Below are 21451 nucleotides of genomic sequence, written 5' to 3' on the forward strand. Positions count from 1 at the left end.
GCATTTTAATGCAATGTTGTGGTGACCAAAAAAAGTAATTCTGGTGTTTTTACTGTTTTTTCTCGTATGCCGTTTAGTGATTGGGTTAATTCTATTTTACATTGATAGATCGGGCGATTCTGAACTTGGCAGTACCAAATATGTGTATATTTGATTTTTTTTCTATTTTTTTTATTTTGAATGGGGCAAAACGGGGGTGATTTGAACTTTTATAATTTTTTTATTTTTTTTATATTTTTAAGAACATTTGTTTTTTACTTTATGCATGCTTCAATAGTCTCCATGGGAGACTAGAAGCTGCCATAACCCGATCCGCTCTGCTACATACAGGCAATGATCAGATCGCCTGTATGTAGCAGAAATGCTCGCTTGCTATGAGTGCCGACCACCAGCCGGTGCTCATAGCAATCTGGCTTTGACAACTATAGAGGTCTGCTGGGCACCTCTGGTTGTCATGCCAACCTATCGGTGACCTGCAATCTCACCAATGGGCGAAATTTCCGGCGCGCTTGCCGTAAGCACAAGTTAAATGCCGTTGTCAGAGATTGACAGCGGCATTTAAGGGGTTAACAGCCGCTGGTGTATCGTGATTCAAGCCGTGACTGTTGCGAGCACATGTCAGCTGTTTATATTAGCTGACATGTGCCCGGAAAGGTGCGGGCTCCGGCCAGGGGGAGTCCGACATCGGCGTACTATATGGCTATGTGCCCACTCCCAACTTTCTGAGGAATTTGCATGTGTTTTCCTGCAAAACACAAGCGTTTTGCAAGCGTTTTAAGCTGCAGAATGCTTGCGTTTTCCAAGCGATGCTTCAAATCAAAAGTGATTGACAGGTTGGTCACAATTGTCAAGCATAGTGCCTATGCAGCATCAATAGTAAAAGATAGTATGTTAGAAATGATGAAAAAAAAAATGGTTATTCTCACGTTCCAATGGCCCCCGATCTCCTCAGCGGCACTCCCAATACGTTCCGTTCCCAGGAATGCTTTGCGCGAAGGACCTTTGTGATGTCACGGTCACGTGACCGCGACGTCATCTCAGGTGATTCGCGCAATGCATCACTGGGAACGGAAGCCGCTGCGTGCACCGCTGAGAGGCGTGAGGACTCCGGGGGCCATCAGAAGGTAAGTATATCCTTATTTTTTATTTAAATTTTTTTTTCCAGGAATATGGTACCCAGGGCCTCGAGGTGATTCTCCTCTCCTCCAGACCCTGGGTACCATCTGCACATGAAGCGCTCACTTTACACATGGTGGGCATAGCCACATGCATAAAGTGAGCGTTTCAATGCAATCCTATGGCAGCGGAATCGCCGCGATTCTGCAGAAATAATGAACATGCTGCGGATTTTACTGCTGTGCAATTCTGCAGCGGGAAAATCCACAGCATGGCCACAGCAACTGCGGAATCCCATAGGATTGCATGGGAATGCGTTTTTAAGCGTTTCTGCTACGGCAAAAACGCAGCCAAAACGCAACGTGGGCACACAGCTTACCACTCGATGTTGGAAAGGGATTAAAGAGGAACCATCATTTTAATTTTTATTTAAAAAATCTGTAGTATTAATGAAAACAAGAGAATTCATAATATATCTTATCCGGGAAATCTACTTTTTTTCCTGCTAGTACTTTTCTTTTATTTTCAAAGTCTGTATACACAGAAGGCAAATTTTTACATTACTCAGATAGGAGATCGCAGGTGCTACTGATAAGATTCTAAGTAGAAGTGATGGGAAGGGAGGAGCTCAGCCTCTAGCTCCTCCCTCTCTGAACCTCCGATCTACAAAGAATCTTAGCAGCAGCAACTGCTATTTAACCCCTGGGTTATTTACCATTTTTGCGTTTTCGTTTTTTGCTCCCCTTCATTACGAGTTCACAGACACCAAACATGTATAGGTTATTTTTTATTTACGGTAAGTGGTGAAAAGAAAAGTCCAACATTTGTTGAAAAAAAATGGCGCCGTTTTCCGAAACCTGTAGTGTCTCCATTTTTCATGATCTGGGTCTGGGTGAGGGCTTATTTTTTTGTGTGCCGATCTGACGTTTTTATTGATGCAATTTTGATGTAGATACAATGTTTTGATCGCCCGTAATTGAATTTTATTGCAATGTACCAGCGACAAAAAAAATGCAATTCTGTCGTTTTGAATTTGTTTCTCATTACACCGTTTAGCGATTGGGTTAATTATTTTTTTTATATTGATAGATCAGGCAATTCTGACGTCAGCGATACAAAATATGTGTATATTTGATTTTTTTATTGTTTTATTTTGAATGGGGCGAAAAGAGGGTGATTTTAACTTTTAGATTTTTTTTTAGTATTTGTAAAAACGTATTTTGTTTTAAGTTTTTGCATGCTTCAATATTCTCCATGGGAGACTAGAAGGTGCAGTACTTTGATCGCCTCTGCTACACACAGGCGATGATCAGATCGGCATTTAAATAGTTGACAGCCACGGGTGGATCGCTACTCCACTCGTGGCTGTTGTGGGCTCATGTCAGCTGTATAGATCAGCTGCATGTTCCCGGAAAGGTGCGGGCTCTGGCGCTGAGACCGCATCAAACAGGGGGAACCCGACGTGTGTATTATAACGGCACATGTCGGAAAGGGGTTAATATCTCAGTAATATAAAAATCCCTCTTCACTGGGTAGAGATTTTACCCGGATATTAGAATTTTGAAAATTAAAGAATAGTACTAGCGAGGAAAGAAGCAAATTTCTCTGATAAGATACATTACAAATTTTTTTATTTTCCTGTGTACTCTTGATTTATGGAATAGAAATTAAAATGACAGTATCGATTTAAAAAATGGATCAATTAATGGATGACATAACAGATGACCTTCAGTTATGATCTGTTTCCTATAGACTTTATTACTTTAAAAAAAACAGATTCAGTTGCTATTAATTTTTTTGGGCAATGCAAAAAAAGTTGTGCACAGTACTTTTTTTGTTTCAGTAAATAAATAGATTGTAATGAAATTGAAGACATTTTAGTATATTTCAAGTACATGGATCCTTTGCTTGATATTTTAGATTTGTTTTTGTCATCCCAAAACTGATCTAAAATGGAAATAACTACTAGACATGTGAACATAGCCTTAGATCTCTTTCTTGGCTCAGACATCCATGAGGCTGCTTTATCAGTGACTGACAGCTATCTCTACATATGCATGCTCCATAGAGAAGGCTGTCAGTAAGGGTACGTGTCCACGCTCAGGATGGCTGGCGGTTTTGACGGAGCGGCGAACTCGCTCCGCCCAAAGCTCTGCCCTCTTCTGGAGACGCGATGATGCCGGATGTGTTCATTGCACACATCCGGAATCATCGCACCCCACACATAGGGCCCAGTGTTATACCTTGCGGTGGCGCAGCGTTGCCGCAAGGTATACGGACATGCTGCGATCTAAAAAGACGCGCCGCATGTCCGGAATCGCAGGGCCGCCGGATGCGTGTTACCACGCATAGTGGAGACGGGATTTCATTAAATCCCCTCCACTATGCTGTAACATCTGGATGCTGCGTGTTTGACGCTGCGACTCTATGCAGCGTCAAACACGCAGAGTTTCTTGAAACATACCCTTACTGATAAGACTGGCCACTTGACTTCTGAGTCAAGAATGAGCAGAGATCTAAACTATTAAAATACAGATTATATAAAAATAAATGTTGTCACAAATACTATATATCGATCTGTTCAGCTCATCCTATTCTAAGAAAACATGGCAGAATATTGAATATTTTTGTTGCTTAAAAAAAGTGCGTGAAATGCCTCGTAAAAATCACTGAGCTCCCCTAATTCTGATGATTTTTTTTTACACCTTGCGCTGCATCACTGCATTGCAGAGATATTCACATTTGTTGTTTTTATTTGACATTTTTGCTTGGAGACCAACTGGGGGTTCCGCCTGAGTCTTCATTGCGGGCATGTGCTTTTACAGACGGGAGTGGAAGGTTCTGATTATTGACGATGCTAACCTCAGGTCATTAGCAGAACAGAGAGCACGGGTAGGGTGGTAGACTGAGACCAGGGAGGAGATGTAGGGTGGTGCTGAGCCATGGAGTGCTTTGTGGATGAGGGTAGTAGTTTTGTACTGGATTCTTGAGTGGATGGGTAACCAGTGTAATGACTGGCATAAGGTAGAGGCATCGGTGTAACGATCGGTGAGGAATATAATCCTGGCTGCAGCATTCAGGACAGATTGGAGCTGGGAGAGTTTGGTAAGAGGGAGGCCGATTAGTAGAGAGTTACAATAGTCCAGACGAGAATGAATGAGTGAAACAGTAAGAGATTTTGCAGTGTCGAAAGTAAGAAAAGGGCAAACTCTAGAAATGTTTTTGAGGTGCAGATAAGAAGAGCGAGCCAATGATCGGATGTGGGGGGTGAAGGAAAGCTCAGAATCAAGTATGACCCCAAGGCAGCGAGCATGTTGCTTGGGAGTAATGGTGGAACCGCACACGGAGATGGCAATGTCAGGCAAAGGTAGGTTAGTAGAGGGAGAGAACATGAGGAGTTCAGTTTTTGACAGGTTCAGTTTCAGATAGAGGGAGGACATGATGTTAGAAACAGCGATAAGACAATCACTGGCGTTTTCTAAAAAGGCAGGCGTGATATCAGGAGAAGTGTATAATTGGGTGTCATCAGCATAGAGATGATAATGGAAACCAAATCTACTGATTGTTTGTCCTATAGGGGCAGTATAAAAAGAGAAGAGGAGGGGGCCTAGGACTGATCCTTGAGAAACCACAACAGTAAGGGGAAGGTGCGAGGAGGAAGAACTAGCAAAAGATACAGTGAGGGAGCGGTCAGAGAGATAGGAGGAGAACCAGGAGAGAACGGTGTCCTTTGCCCCAACAAAGAATGGTGACCCCATCACAGTATGATCCTCCAACTGTAAACCCCACACAGCCCTCCATACAGTATAACGGGCACATAAAGTCCTCCATACAGTACAATCAGGGCCGGTTTTAGTCAAAGTGGGGCCCTAGGCAAAAGTTTAAAATTGGGCCCCAAATGCTGACATATTGTACATCACACAGAAGCATTTCGGTTGTAGTTTAGGCCGCTAAACGACTGTGATTGACAATATTGAAATCGTTTGACGTTTGTTTCCCGGTCTCTACACAGAACGATCACTAGTAGAGCAATCTGTCCCGTACAGTATCATCATGTCAGCAGCACATCTGCAGTGTACACCGGCTGAGGAACAATGATGGGGACAGAATAATCACTATTAGGTCAATCTGTCCCCATACAGTATCAGGTTATCAGCAGCATATCTGCAGTTTACACCAGCGATGTGCTGCTGAGAACAATGATTTTTGTTGGAATCACTCGATGAATAGGCAGCATTTTGCTTGTTTAATATAATACACCCTATAGTCCTCCACATAGTATAATGCACCCCATAGTCCTTCATATAATATAATGTGCCCCATAGTCCGCCATATAGTATAATACACTCCTCACTGTCCTCCATATATTAAAATACACTCCTCAGTCCACCGTTAATGCATAATGCACCCCCATAGTCCTCCATGTAGTACAATTCACTTCCCATAGTATAATGAACCCCATAGTTCTTCATATGGTATAATGTATTCCAAATAGTCCTTAATACAGTATAACGCAGGTCCCATGTAGTACATATAGTATAATGCACTGCCCATAGTCCGATAGTTTAATGCAGCCCCCATAGAGTAATGTAGCCACCCCATAGAATATAATGTAGCCCCCTCATAGAGCATAATGCAGTCACCCAATATAGCATAATGCATCCACCCCACAGAATATAATGCAGCCCCCCATAGAATATAATGTAACCCCCATAGAATTTAATGTAGCCCCCTCATACAGTATAGCACAGCCCCCCATAGAATATAATATGCCGCATCCCCCATAGAATTGAATGCAGACCCCCCATAGAATATAATGTAGCCCTCTCACAGAGCATAATGCAGCCAACCCCCATGGAATATAATGTAGCCCCACCATGCAATATAATGCAACCCCCTCATATAGTATAATGCAGCCCCCCATAGAGTATAATGCAGGACTCCCATAGACTATAATGCAGACCCCCATAGAATATAATGTAGCCCCTTTACAAAGTATAATACTGCCATCCCCCATGGAATATAATGTAGTCCGACCATACAATATTATGCAGCCCCCACATAGAATATAATGTAGCCCCCTCATAGATTATAATGCAGGACCCCCATAGAAAATAATGCAGCCCCTCATGGGGCATAATGCAGACCCCCATAGAATATAATGCAGTCCCCTCAGAGTATAATGCAGGACCCCCATTGAATATAATTAAGCCCCCTCATAGGGTATAATGACCCCCATAGAAAATAATGCAGCCCCCTCATAAGGTATAATGCAGCCCTAGTCATAGAATATAATGTAGCCCCCTCATAGAATACAATGCAACCCCCCAAATATAGCACAATGCTGACCCTCACCCTACCCCCTTAGAATATAGTCCAGCCCCACAGTCCAGTACTCTTTCACTGATAAATGTAAAAAAAAACACAATACTCAACTCTCCTCCTTGTTTCCCACACTGCTCCAGGCTCTGGTCTCAGCTGCACTGCCCGGCACACAGCGAGTACGCGATGAAGTGACGTCATCACGCGCCCACTGTGTCAGAGGCAGAGGGGAATGATCGGAGAGGGAGTGTCATCTGACACTTTCTCCTCAATCATTGCTTTCAACTGTATTGGCATCTATGATGCCGATACAGTTGAATGCGGCGGCTGGGGTTTTGGGGTCGGCGCTGGCACCAGGCGGGCCCCCCCTGACTCACGGGCCCCATAGTGGCCATGTGGTATGCCACGATTTACAGCATGCCACTGGGGAAAATGGGGGAGCGAGGGCCCTAGGTAGCTGCCTAGTCTGCCTGCTGCTAACGCCGACCCTGAATACAATGGCTCCATATAGATCTCCATAAAGTATAATGGCTCCACAGTCCTCCATACAATGTAATGACCCCCATATAGTCCTGCATAAAGTGTAATGTGCCCCATATAGTGCTCCATGCAGTATAATGGCCCCACACGATGCTCTATACTATACAATGGCCCCACATAGTGCTTGATACTGTATAATGGCCTCATAGTGCTCCATACTGTGTAATGGCCCCACACAGTGCTCCATACTGTATAATAGCCCCACACAATGCTCCATACAGTTTAAAGGCCTCACACGATGCTCCATACTGTATAATGGCCCCACACTATGCTCCATACAGTATAATGGCCCCACATATTGTTTCATACTGTATAATGTGCCCAAATAGTGCTCCATATAGTATAATGGACTCACATTAAAAAATAAATACCATACATACTTATGTATAAGCCGACCCGAGTATAAGCCAAGGCACCTAATTTTGCCACGAAAAACTGGGAAAACTTATTGACTCGAGTATAAGTCAGGTATGCATTGTCCCCTAATCCCCATTCTGGTATGCATGGTTCCTAATCCCCATCCTTGTCTGCATGGCTCTTTATCCCTATCCTTGTATGCATGGCTCCTTATCCCCATCCTTGTCTGCATGGTTCCTCATCCCTATTCTTATATGCATGGCTCCTCATCCCCACCCTTGTATGCATGGCTTCTTATCTCCATCCTTGTATGCATGGCTCCTTATCCCCATCCTTGTCTGCATGGCTCCTTATCCAAATCCTTGTCTGCATGGCTCCTTATCCCCATCCTTGTCTGCATGGCTCCTTATCCCCATCCTTGTCTGCATGGCTCCACATCCCTGGCCTGGTATGCATGGCTCCTCATCCCTATCATTGCATGAAAAAAAAAAAAAAAACATCCTACTTACCTTCCCTGCGCACCCTCCCAGCATCTTGTTCCTGTACCAGCAGCATCTGCGCCAAGCAATCACGTGTCCCGCTCATTAAGGTAATGAATATTCTCCTCTCTCCACACCTATGGGAGTGGAGAGAGGTGAATATTCATTACCTTAATGAGCGGGCACCCGTGACACCCCGGCAGCTGCTGGAAGTCGGCAACTGCTGCTGACACTATGCGCGCTATAAAAGAAATGAATATTCACTGCCAGTGCAGTGAAAATTAATTTCTCTTTAGCAGCAGGCACAGACTTTAGCCGCAGCTGCCGGCTCCTGCCTCCTGTGACCCGCTGCTCCACCTTCCCCGCCGTCTTGTGGGACAATGAGTCGTGCTGAAAAACTTGGCTTATCCACAAGTATATACAGTAATTACGCACTTCTGCCTGTTCCAACGCTGATGTGGTCTCTTCATATATCACAATCCTACCTGTGGGCACTAGCGTCGCCACTCTCCTCAGCCCACTCACAGACTGATGGGAGGATGCGTGACCTGATGGGACAGCACGCGTGCAGAGGAAAGTGACCACAGTGCTAGTGATGAGGGAAATGGCGAGGGGGCTGAGAAGAGTGGTGAAGGCACTAGTCCTGAGGAGATGGTGCACGTGCCCACCGGGAGGGCTCTGCATGCCCCCTCTGACACGCGTGCCATAGGTTCGCTGCCTTTTTGTTTCAAATTTTCCACTCAGTTTTGTGACAAAAACTGAAAGATTTCCTACTGTCAGCAAAGTGAATGAGCTCTATATATAGTGTCATTGTACAGGTAATACCGTGATCATCAGTGACATTATACACAGGAGCTCTGTATAGTGTTAGTGTACAGTTAAAACAGTCATCACCAGTGACATTATACATCAGAGCTCTGTATATAGTGTCAGTGTACAGTTAAAACGGTGATCACTAGTGACATTATGCACAGAAGTTCTTTATGTAGTGTTAGTGTAGAGGTAATACAGGGATCACCCGTGACATTATACACAGGAGCTCTATATATAGTGTATAGTGTACAAGTAAAACAGGGCTCACCAATGACATTATACACAATAGCTCTGTATATAGTGAGCGTGTACATGTAATACACTGATTCACCAGTGACGTCTGTAGTTGAAGTCCTTCATCTTCACTTTTCCTCTTCATTCAGCAGAGACCGCCATCACTTCTTAATAATCTTTATAATAATCTTTATTTTTATATAGCGCTAACATATTCCGCACACTTCTTACAGCCAGGACTCATCTCTGCAGAAAATAACACTCAGTCATCAATAGCTGATTGCTTCTAGAGCACATTCCCCAAACAGTAATTAAGTCCCTCATCCTGGCCCCTTTATGTAATAATCTTGTTCAGCCTGGCCCCCTTTATTTAATAATATGCCCTAGCCTGGTTCCCTATGTCCCTTGTCCAGCCTTGCCCACTGTGTCCCTTATCCAGCATGGCCACCATATGTGCAGCCTGGCCCCCATTTGTGCAGCTTAGCCCCCAGATATCCATCCTGACCCCTATATGTGCATCCTGGCCCCCATATGTCCCTTGTCCTGGGCCCCCATTTGTCCCTTATCCTGGCCCCCACATATGTGTCCTGACCCTCTATATGTCCCTTGTCCTGGCCTCCCTATGTCACTTGTCTTAGTCCCCCATATATCCATACTGGCCCCCATAAGTCCCTTGTCCTGGTCCCCCCATATATTCATCTTGGCCACCATATATCTCTTGTCCTTCCCCCGCATATATCCATCCTGGCCCCCATATGTTCCATGTCTTGGCCCCCATATGTCCCTTGTTCAGGCCCTACCATATATCGATCCTGACCCCCATATGTCACTTTTCCTCCCCCCCCATATATCCATCCTGGCTCCCAGAAGTACCGTATATACTCGAGTATAAGCCGACCCGAATATAAGCTGACCCCCCCTAATTTTGCCACAAAAAACAAGGAAAACTTAATGACTCGAGTATAAGTCTAGGGTGGGAAATGCAGCAACTAGTGGTAAATTTAAAAAATAAATTAATTTTACTTTTATTGGTATCTATTTTGAGACATCAGTAGGTTACGTGTTTTTGAATATCCATATTGAATCAGGAGCCCCATATAATGCTCATACAGTTCATGATGGGCCCCATAAGATGCTCCATATTAAAATATGCCCCATATAATGCTCCATATACAAATGTGCCACATATAATGATCCATGCAGTTCATTATGGCCCCATAAGATGCTCCATATACAAATATAACCCCATATAATTCTCCATGCAGTTCATTATGGCCCCATAAGGTGCTCCATATACAAATGTGCCACATATAATGCTTCATGCAGTTCATTATGGCCCCATAAGATGCTCCATATACAAATGTGCCACATATAATGCTCCATGCAGTTCATTATGGCCCCATAAGGTGCTCCATATACAAATGTGCCACATATAATGCTTCATGCAGTTCATTATGGCCCCATAAGATGCTCCATATACAAATGTGCCACATATAATGCTCCATGCAGTTCATTATGGCCCCATAAGATGCTCCATATACAAATATGCCCCATATAATGCTCCATGCAGTTCATTATGGTCCCATAAAATGCTCCATACACAAATATGCCCCATATAATTCTCCATGCAGTTCATTATGGCCCCATAAGATGCTCCATATACAAATATGCCACATATAATGCTCCATGCCGTTCATTATGGCCCAATAAGGTGCTCCATATACAAATGTGCCACATATAATGCTCCATGCAGTTCATTATGGCCCCATAAGATGCTCCATATACAAATATGCCCCATATAATGCTCCATGCAGTTCATTATGGCCCCATAAGATGCTCCATATACAAATATGCCCCCATATAATGCTCCATACAGTTCATTATGGCCCCATAGATGCTCCATATACAAATATGCCCCATATAATGCTCCATACAGTTCATTATGGCCGCATAGACGCTCCATATAACAATTTGCCACATATAATGCTGCTGCTGCAATAAAAAAATGACATACTCACCTCTCGTCGCTGCTCCTCAGCGTCCTGTCTATCCGCACTGACTGTTCAGGCAGAGGGCGGCGCGCACACTAATACATCATCGCGCCCTCTGACCTGAACAGTCACTGCAGAGGACGTGGAAGACGGAGCGGCGCTGATGCTGGAACGAGGGACAGGTGAATATACTCACCTGCTCCCGGTGCGGTCCCTGGCAGCTTCTCCCGGACAGATGGTCTCCGGCGCCCGCAGCTTCTTCCTGTATTGAGCGGTCACTGGTACCGCTCATTACAGTAATGAATATGCGGCTCCACCCCTATGGGAGTGGGGTCCATATTCATTACTTTAATGAGCGGTACCACGTGACCGCTGAACAGAGGAAGAAGGTGCTGGCGCCGGAGACCATGGGACACGCAGGGACCGCGTCAGGAGCAGGTGAGTATGTGACCGTCGTCGCTCCCCTCACTTGCCGACCTGTTGTGAATTCCGCTCTTGGGCTCCCTCCGGTGGTTGTAAGTGGCACTTTTGTGAGTTCTGCTCTTGGGCTCCCTCTTGTGGTTTCTAGTGGTATGGCTGCTCCTTGGAGTTAGCTGTCATCAGCTGCCTCCACTTATCTTCTCTTCTGCTCGGCTATTTAGGTCTGGCTCTGTCTTCAGCCAGTGCCACTTGTAAATGGTTCCTGGTTGGATTCACATCTCTTTGGAGTTCCCTGTTATCCTGACCAGTTCAGCTAAGCTAAGTTTTTGCTTGCTCTTTTCTATCCATAGATTGTGGACTTATCCGTTCTGTGGTTTCTATGTTTGTCCAGCTTATCAGTGTGTATTAATTCTGTCTTGCTGGAAGCTCTGGGAGGCAGATTTGCCCTCCACACCTTTAGTCAGGTGTGGAGTTTTTTTTTGTAAACTCTGCGTGGATTTTTGTAGTGTTTTATACTGACCCCACAGTATTCCATCCTGTCCTATCTATTTAGCTAGACTGGCCTCCTGTGCTCATCCTGGTTTCATTCTGTGTATGTATTTTCCCTCTCCACTCACAGTCATTATTTGTGGGGGGCTAATCTATCCTTTGGGGATTTTCTCTGAGGCAAGATAGTTTTCCTGCTTCTTTCTTTAGGGGTAGTTAGCTCTTAGGCTGTGACGAGATGCCTAGGGAGAGTTAGGAGCATTCCACGGCTACTTCTAGTGTTGTGTTGAGCTTAGGGACTGCAGTCAGTACAGTTACCACGTCCTTCAGAGCTTGTTCCATGTTGCTCCTAGACCACTGTATCAAAACACTGACCACGACTCGAGTATAAGCCGAGAGGGGCACTTTCAGCCCATTTTTTGGGGCTGAAAATCTTGGCTTATACTCGAGTATATACGGCACCTTGTTCTGGCCCCCCGAAATAACCATCCTGGCTCCCATATGTGCATCCTGCTTCCCCCATATGTCTCTTCTCTTGGTTCCCATATAGTCATCCTGACCCCCATGTGTCCTTTGCCCTGGCCCCCATATATTTATCTTGTCCCCCATATGACTCTTGTCCTGGTCCCCCATATATCCATCCTGGCCCCCATATGTCCCTTGTCCTGGCCCCCCCAAATATCCATCCTGACTCCCATATGCGCATCCTGCCCCCCCATATATCCCTTGTCCTGGCTCCCATGTAGCCATCCTGGCCCCCCCATATGTCCCTTGTTCTGACCCCCATATATCCATCCTGACCCCAATATGCCCCTTGTCCTGGTCCCCCATATCCCTTTTCCTGCCCCCCTCCATGTATGCATTGGAACAACACAAAAAAAATGAGAGCCAAATGGGCCAGGCAAAATTGTTGGCACCCTCAACTTAATATTTGGTTGCTCACCCTTTGGAATAAATAACTGCAATCAATCGCTTACTATAACCACAAACAAGCTTCTTAAACCTCTCAGTTGGAGTTTTGGACCACTCTTCTTTTGCAAGCTGCTCCAGGTCTCTCATATTTGATGGTTGCCTTCCCCGACAGCAATTTTAAGATCTCTCCACAGGTGTTCAAAGGCATTTAAATCTGGGCTCATTGCTGGCCACTTCAGAACTCTCCAGCTCTTTGTTTCCATCCATTCCTGGGCGCTTCTTGAAGTATGTTTGGGGTCACTGTCCTGCTGGAAAACTCATGACCTACGATGCAAACCCGGTTTTCTAACGCTTGGGCACTACATTGCGACCCAAAATCATCTTTGAACCTCCGCCATACTTGACTGTGGTACTGTGTTCTTTTCTCCTAGTAGGCCTCTTTCTATTTTTGGGAAACAGAAGAATTTAATTTGCTTTACCAGAAAGCTCTATCTTGGTCTCATCTGTCCACAAGATGCTTTCCAGAAGGATTTTGGCTTACGTTAATTTTGGCAAACTGCAGTCTAGTTTTATAATGCATCTGTGCCAGCAGTGGGGTCCTCTTGGGTCTCCTTCCATAGCGTTTAATTTTATTCAAATGTCAATGGACATTTGGTTCTAACACTGATACACCCTGAGCCTGCAGGACAGCTTGAATTTGTTTGGAACTTGTTTGGGGCTACATATCCACCATCTAGACCATCTAGACTATCCTGCGTTGCAACTTTTAATCAATTTTTCTCTTGTGTTTACGTCCAGAGAGATTAGCTACAATTCCTTGGGTTGTAAACTTCTTGGTTATGTTGTGCACCATGGGCAAAGGAACATCCAGATCTCTGGAGATGGACTTGTAACCTTGAGATTGCTTATATTTTTCAACAATTTTGATTCTCAAGTCCTTGGACAGTTCTCTTAGTGTGGCACACACAGACACACAATGCAAAGATTGAGTCATCATCTCCCCTTTTTATCTATTTTCAGGTGTGATTTTCATATTGTCCACACCTGTCGTTTATAGTCCGATGTATGAGTAATCAATTATAACAAAAATGTATGATTTTTTCCATATGTAGGTTGTAAGTTAAAACATAGCCATTAACTGAAGCAGAAATAGCTGTACTGGAGGCTTAAATCTGTGTGAGGAGCAGCTAAACTCTGCTACAAAAGTGAGGTTGAGGAAGACTCGTGTCACAAGTCTTGCACCATGGCAAGACACAAAGTAGTTATACTGCATCAGCAAAATCTTTCCCATGAAAAGATTTCAAAGCTCTCTGGGGCTTTACGATGTGATATTCAAGCTCTTTTGAAGAAGCTCCTAGAACTGGGTAATGTTGGGGACCATAGGCGCAGTGATTGGCCAAGGAAGCTTAGTGCAGTAGCTGAAAGACAAATCATGCTCCATTCTCTTTTAATGTGGAACATTTTCGTCAGTGCCATCAGTTCAGTACTAGCAGCAACCAGTGGGACCCAACTACACCCGTCTAATGTTCAGAGAAGTCTGGCGAGAAGTGGTCCTCATGATATAATTGCTTCCAAAAAGCCATACCTTCAACATAGAAAAAAAGTGACTCAACAATGCACAAACATATAAGAACTGGGACACAGAAAATAGCAGAAGATGCACTGGACTAATGAGTTGAAATATTTGGCAGTAACAAAAGGTTTGTTCGCTGGAGAATGGTACAATAATGAATGTCTGCAGGCAACAGTGAAGCATTGTAGAGGATCCTTTCAAGTTTCAGCAAATTGAGTTGGGGATTTGGTCAGAATTAATTGTGGCTTAATGCTGAGAAATACAGGCAGATACGAGAAATACAGGCACTTACTTATCCACCATGCAATAAGATCAGCGAGGCATCTGATTGGCTCCAATTTATTCTGCAGCAGGACAATGACCCCAAACATACAGCCAATGTCATTAAGAACTATCTTCAGCGTAAAGAAGAACAAACAGTTCAGGAATTGATGATATGGTCCCACAGAGCCCTGATCTCAACATTATCCAGTCTGTATGGGATAACATGAAGAGAGAGAAGGCTTTGTGCACGATTATAACTAAAGGTACCGTCACATTAAGCGACGCTGCAGCGATATAGGCAACGATGCCGATCGCTGCAGTGTCGCTGTTTCGTCGCTGTGTGGTCGCTGGAGAGCTGTCACATAGACAGCTCTCCAGCGACCAACGATGCCGAAGTCCTCTGGTAACCAGGGTAAACAACGGGTTACTAACTTACCATTGTAAATGTAAAAAAACAAACAAACACTACATACTTACATTCCGGTGTCTGTCCCCCGGCCTCAGCTTCCCTGCACTGTCTCAGCGCCGGCCGTAAAGCACAGCGGTGATGTCACCGCTGTGCTTTACGGCCGGCCGGCGCTCACAGTCAGTGCGGGAAGCTGACGGCGAGGGGACAGACACCGGAATGTAAGTATGTACTGTTTTTTTTTTTTTTACGTTTACAATGATAACCAGGGTAAACATCGGGTTACTAAGCGCGGCCCTGCGCTTAGTAACCCGATGTTTACCCTGGTTACCAGTGAAGACATCGCTGAATCGGCGTCACACACGCCGATTCAGCGATGTCTGCGGGAGATCCAGCGACGAAATAAAGTTCTGGCCTTTCTGCTCCGACCAACGATGTCGCAGCAGGATCCAGATCGCTGCTGCATGTCAAACACAACGATATCGCTGGGGACAGACGCTGCAACGTCACGGATCGCTAGCGATATCGTTGTTAAGTCGCTCAGTGTGAAGGTACCTTAAGATATTTGGACTGACCTTCCTGCCAAGCTCCTTCAAAAGTAGCAATATGCAGGGAAATCTAAGAGCCTGTAAAAGCCAAAGGGCTCAACATTTTTAGTAAAAACTATTGCAAAAATTTGTGTTAGCCCAAAATACATTCGGTTATGTAAAAGGAAAAAAAATTAATTCAAGCTAATATTCCACTGCGATATTTCAACCTAATATGATGAAGTACAAGAAGCTACTGACCCATTTTGATCTCAAGAAACTATGATATCTAACAAGTTTGTTTTCCATTTTGTTGCAAAGTCTTCATACATTAATGTATGTGTATGCACTACTGCAGTGTTCCCCAACTCCGGTCCTCAAGAGCCACCAACAGCTCATGTTTTCAGGATTTCCTTAGTATTGCACAGGTGATGGAATTATTGCCTGTGCAGGTGATGCAATTATCACTTATGCAATACTAAGGAAATACTGAAAACATGACCTGTTGGTGGCTATTGAGGACTGGAGTTGGGGAACACTGTACTACTCTATCTGGGCAAGAATATTCATAGGTATCAGTGGCGAAAGATCCATTTGTAGCCAACTGTAGTGCAGCGGTGTCCACGCTGTGATGAGGCAGTGACCCAAGCAAGTTCAAAAACAAAACATGTTTAATGCCCAGAAAAACTCACACAGTGCACAGCACGCTTTATCCTCTGGATCGTAGCCGGGAAAACAAAAGACAGTCTGGGACCGGTTGCCATGGGCTGGAGGAAACGGACCGGACCCCACTACCTTCCTGCAGTCCGTTTAAAAAATAAAAGCCCATGCCTGGTTTTCCTGAACAAGCTCCTTGGTCAAAAATAACTTGACCAGGTTCAAACTTACTTTTATTCTGCCTTCTGACTCACAGACACCCTGCTGTGACCACAAGGCACTCCAGAGGATCTAATACACTTCTGAGCGCATCCTGGGCAACACATAGCGACCCTCACATATGACTCCGGTCACTCCCTCCCATACCCCCCTCTGTTCAAACTTGTGGGGTTGAACATTTGTCATCATACAGGGGACCCCGTGACAGGGCATCCGCATTTCCCTGTGATTTCCCCGCCCGATATTCCACTGAAAAACTAGGATAGGAACCATCTGGTAATTCGGGCATTCGTCTCTTTTGCATTTCTCATCCAGACAAGGGGTGAATGGTCCGTTACCAAATGAAACTGACGCCCGAGCAAATAGTAACGTAGGGACTCCAAGTCCCATTTAATCGCCAAGCACTCCTTCTCCACTAAGCTATAATTTTTCTCTGCATGGGGTCAGTTTCCTGCTCGAGTAGGTGACTGGATGCTCATACCTGTTCACCTCTTGTGAGAGCACCGCTCCTAGGCCTATCTCCGAGGCATCGGTTTGTACAATACAGGTATTCCTGAAGTCGGGGCTGATGAGGACCGGCTGTCCACACAAAGCCAACTTCAGGGACTGGAATGCTTCCTTTGCTTGAGGATTCCACCGGACCACCACCGTCTTTTTTTCTTTTTAACAGGTCTGTTAGGGGTGCTGATTTCATAGCAAAATTGGGTATAAACTGGCGGTAGTACCCAATGATGCCAAGGAATGCCCTCACTTGTTTGGTACTTAAGGGCTTGGGTCAGTTTTGAATGGCCTCAATCTTGTTTACTTGGGGTTTGATCACCCCGCGGCCGATCATGTAACCTAAGTACCGAGCCTCCATGAGCCCCATTGTGCATTTCTTTGGGTTTGCTGTTAACCCCGCGATTCTGATTGACTAGAACGGCTTGCACCTGGGACAGGTGGGTCTCCCAGTTGGTACTAAAAATGGCTGTCATCTCAATAGGCCGACGCATATTTCTGATGCGGCTCTAACACTATGTCCATCAACCTTTGGAATGTGGCCGGAGCCCCATGAAACCCAAAGGGCAAGACGACATAGTGAAATAGACCCTCTAGCATGATAAATGCGGTCTTCTCTTTAGCCGATTCTGTCAGGGGGACCTGCCAGTATCCTTTGGTGAGATCGAGCATGATGAAGTACTGGGCCTTCCCCAGTCTTTCAATTAGCTCATCCCCCCGAGGCATTGGATAGAGGTCAAATTTTGACACCTAATTTAACTTTCTGAAGTCATTACAGAAGCGTTACGACCCGGCCGGTTAAGGTATCAACACAATGGGGCTAGCCCACTCGCTCCGGGACTCTTCAGTGACTCCCAATTGAAGCATTTGCTTCACTTCAGCCGCTATTGCTTGTCTCCGGGCTTCTGGCACTCTGTATGGTTTCATCCGTACCCTTACCTGGGGCTCGGTGATAATGTCATGCTGAATCACCGAGGTTCGCCTCGGCCGCTCTGAGAATACATCCGTATTCTGCTGCACCAAAGCTCGAGCCTCCCGTCGCTGCTGTTTTGTGAGGGCATCATTTATTTTTACTTCACACCCGGCTGTGTACTTTGCCAGTGCCAGAGGAACCCTCATTGGTATGACCAGAGTCGCCTCCGTGACCAAACATTCTCGGGCCTTCCAGGCCATTAGCAGGTTTACATGGTACAGTTGCTCGGGTTTCCTTTTTCCGGGTTGGTACACTTTATAATTCACTTCCCCCACTTTCCCCCGTCTCTCATAAGGCCCTTGCCACTTGGCCATCAGCATACTCTCTGCGGTGGGTACTAGTACCAACACCCAGTCTCCTTTAAAGGTCCTAATCATGGCCCTTTTATTATACGCGCGGCTCTGACCAGCTTGGGCATCCAACAGCACGGCCGCAATACGATCCTGCATATTTGCCACATACTCGATGACACTCTTATGTGGAGTGGGCTCCTGTTCCCACGTCTCTTTGGCTATATCCAGCAGTCCTCTTCGGTGCCTGCCATACAATAGCTCAAATGGGGAGAACCCCGTGTTCGCCTGTGGTACCTTGCAGATGGCAAACATTAGATAGGACAGTAACATGTCCCAATCCCTCCCATCCTTGGCTACCATCTTTTTGAGCATGGCTCAGGGTCTTATTAAACCTCTCCACTAACACGTCGGTTTGTGAATGGTACACCGATGTATGCAGTTGTTTAATTTGGAGCAGCTTACATAGCTCCATGGTCACCTTAGACATAGGAGTTCCTTGATCTGTAAGGATTTCCTTGTATAGCCCAAGGCGACAGAACATGGCGAACAGTTCACGGGCTATTAGTTTAGCCGAAGTGTGGCGGAGTGGTATTGCCTCTGGGTACCAGGTGGCGTAGTCTACAACTACTAATATGTGCTGGTGGGCCCTGGCGGATTTTACTATTGGTCATACTAGATCCATCGCAATCCGCTCAAAAGGTACCTCTATAATGAGCAGAGGCACCAATGGACTCCGGTAGTTTGTGGTGGGTGAGGTTAGTTGGCACTCCGAACATGTGTCACAGTACCTTTCAACCTCAGCGTAGACCCCAGGCCAAAAAAGACACTGCAATATGTGCTCTAGCCTCTTTTTGGCCCCCAAATGCCCTCCCAGCATGTGAGTGTGAGCCATGTCGAGCACTGTCTGACAATAGGATTGGGGCACTACCAGTTGTTCTACCAACTCATCCCTGATTTTATCAACCCTGTACAGTAACTCCTGGTTGATCATCATCCGAGGAAACTCCTTCTCCACACCCAGTCGCTGAGCCACCCCATTAACCTCGATTACTCTTTCCCGGGCTCAGGTCAGAGTGGGATCCTTGAGCTGGGTAGTCCCAGGTGACTCCTCCAGCTCAGGGATCGGTGGGGTCTTCTCAACTTCTCCTGCCAATACCTCTAGGGGAAACCTATCAGGGTTACACTCTGTCCCTATGTTGGTGACCCCTACGGCAGGTATCTCTGACTCGGGATCTTCGGGTTCTGTGCCCGGAATACTATTTACCCTGAGAGGGTTAACCCTGGCCTCCCAGAGGGACCAGAACAGGGGTAAGTCTCTTCCCAATGCAGTCCCATACGGAAGAGTCTTTACCACTCCCACCACATGTTTTATCTCCCCACATGGGGTGGAGAATGTGACCTCCGCAGTCGGGTACTCTCTGAGGTCCCCATGTATGCACACTACCCTCACCTTCTGTCCATAAGGACTGTCCTCAGCAACCAGGGACCCATGTACCAAGGTCACCAAGCTCCCCGAATCCAAGAGAGCGTCCGTCTGGTACTCATTAACGAGTACCTCGCACAGCTGAGGTTTGGTACCGGCAGGGTCTGTAGTGGCAGTGCAGACTGGCTGGGCATACATAGATACATGGCGGGTATACCCCCAGTCCATGGGTTCTGTTGTTAGGGGGCAATAGGCAACCACATGTCCAGGCTCTTGTCATTGCCAACACTTAACGACTGTGGCACGATGGAACCTTGGGGCCAATTTAGGGGACACGGGGTGGTTGACACTCTTTCTGAGATATCCCCTCAGTACGGGCACGATCCTTATTGACCCCGGGGGAGTGATGTGGACTTTTCCCCCCCGACTCCTGGGCCGGTGGGGCCTTACGTACCGAAGTGGAGCAGTGTCCCGTTTAAAGTTCTGAGTGGCTGTATACCGCTCTCAGTCCTACCACCTGGTCAAGGATTCCCGGGTCCCCTTGCCCCACCCAACTATGTATAGCTGCTGGCAGGGCCCTCACCCTTTTTACCATCTGGAATGGGGTTAAAGTCTCAGGCTGGAGCCATTTTTTAACCAGTTGCAGTAAGTCATAGGCCTGAGACCGGGCATGGCGAGACTCGGAAAAGGACCACTGGAACACCCGTTGGGCCCGTACATATGTATTAACCCCCAGTCTGTCAAGGATCTCACCTTTCAGCTTCCCATAGTCCAGGGCATCATCCCAACCGAGGTCCAAACAGGCCTTCTGGGCATCTCCAATCAGAAAGGGGCTATCACTTCAGCCCACTGGGCCACCGGCAAGCCCTCTGCAGTGCGTTCGAAGACAGTGAGGAAGGCCTCCATGTCGTCCTCAGGCCCCATCTTCCTCAGTGCTGACCGAACTTTGTACCTGGACTCCGACTGGTACGTGGTCACTGGGGAGGGTGCCTCTCGCATGGCCGTTATCTGCTGCAGAATCAGCTCATTAGTCTTTTGCTGCTGCTGCTGATACAACAATTGCAGTTGTAAATGCTCCTGCTGCCGATGCTCTTCTTACCGCTGCTGATGCTCTTGCTGCTGCTGATTGTGCTGCTCCTGCCGTTGCTGACTGAGGACCAACTGCTTCAAAAGCTCCTCCATTTTGTCAGCCAGCTTGAGCTGAAGCGTTGCAGGCTTAATCATTGACATGCAGTACTCTTTGGGGTATGCCTCAGTTCACACTGCTCTGCATTCTCCAACCATATATAGTGCAGCGGTGTCCACGCTGTGCAGTGATGAGGCAGTGACCCAAACAAGTTCAAAAACAAAACGTGTTTAATGCCCGGAAAAACTCACACAGTGCACAGCACGCTTTATTCTCCAGATAGCTGCCAGGAAAACAAAAGACAGTGTGGGACCAGTTGCCATGAGCGACCGCACTGCCATATACACAGGGGGTGCCAGACCTTTTGGCTCCGCTGGAACCTTTGTTGCCTCACCCAGGGAGTGCTCTGCGAACCAACTGCTCCATCTGCCTGCAAGACCAAAACTGACAAACCCAAACTCTTCCTGCAGGTTTTTTGTTTTACTCCACTCTGTGGCCATGGGCCACTTATAAGATCTGGGCTGGAGGAAACGGACCGGACCCCACTACCTTCCTGCAGTCCGATTAAAAAATAAAAACCCATGCCTGGTTTTCCTGAACAAGTTCCTTGGTCAAAAATAACTTGACCAGGTTCAAACTTACTTTTATTCTGCCTTGTGACTCACAGACACCCTGCTGTGACCACAAGGCACTCCAGAGAATCTAATACGCTTCTGAACGCATCCTGGGTGACACATAGCAACTAGTGATGAACGAGTGTACTTGTTGCTCGGGTTTTCCCAAGCACGCTCGGGTGACCTCCGAGTATTTGACTGCTCAGAG

The 21451-nt window shown here is 46.2% G+C and overlaps 1 protein-coding gene across 4 annotated transcripts in view; it reads left to right on the forward strand.

Moving 5' to 3' along the window:
• DOCK11 (dedicator of cytokinesis 11) overlaps positions 1 to 21451 on the forward strand; it is a 421093-nt gene that overhangs the window by 177780 nt on the left and 221862 nt on the right. The window lies entirely within an intron of this gene.

This window comes from Ranitomeya imitator, chromosome 2, assembly GCF_032444005.1.
Source record: "Ranitomeya imitator isolate aRanImi1 chromosome 2, aRanImi1.pri, whole genome shotgun sequence".
In the NCBI taxonomy this organism is placed as follows: Eukaryota; Metazoa; Chordata; class Amphibia; order Anura; family Dendrobatidae; genus Ranitomeya; species Ranitomeya imitator.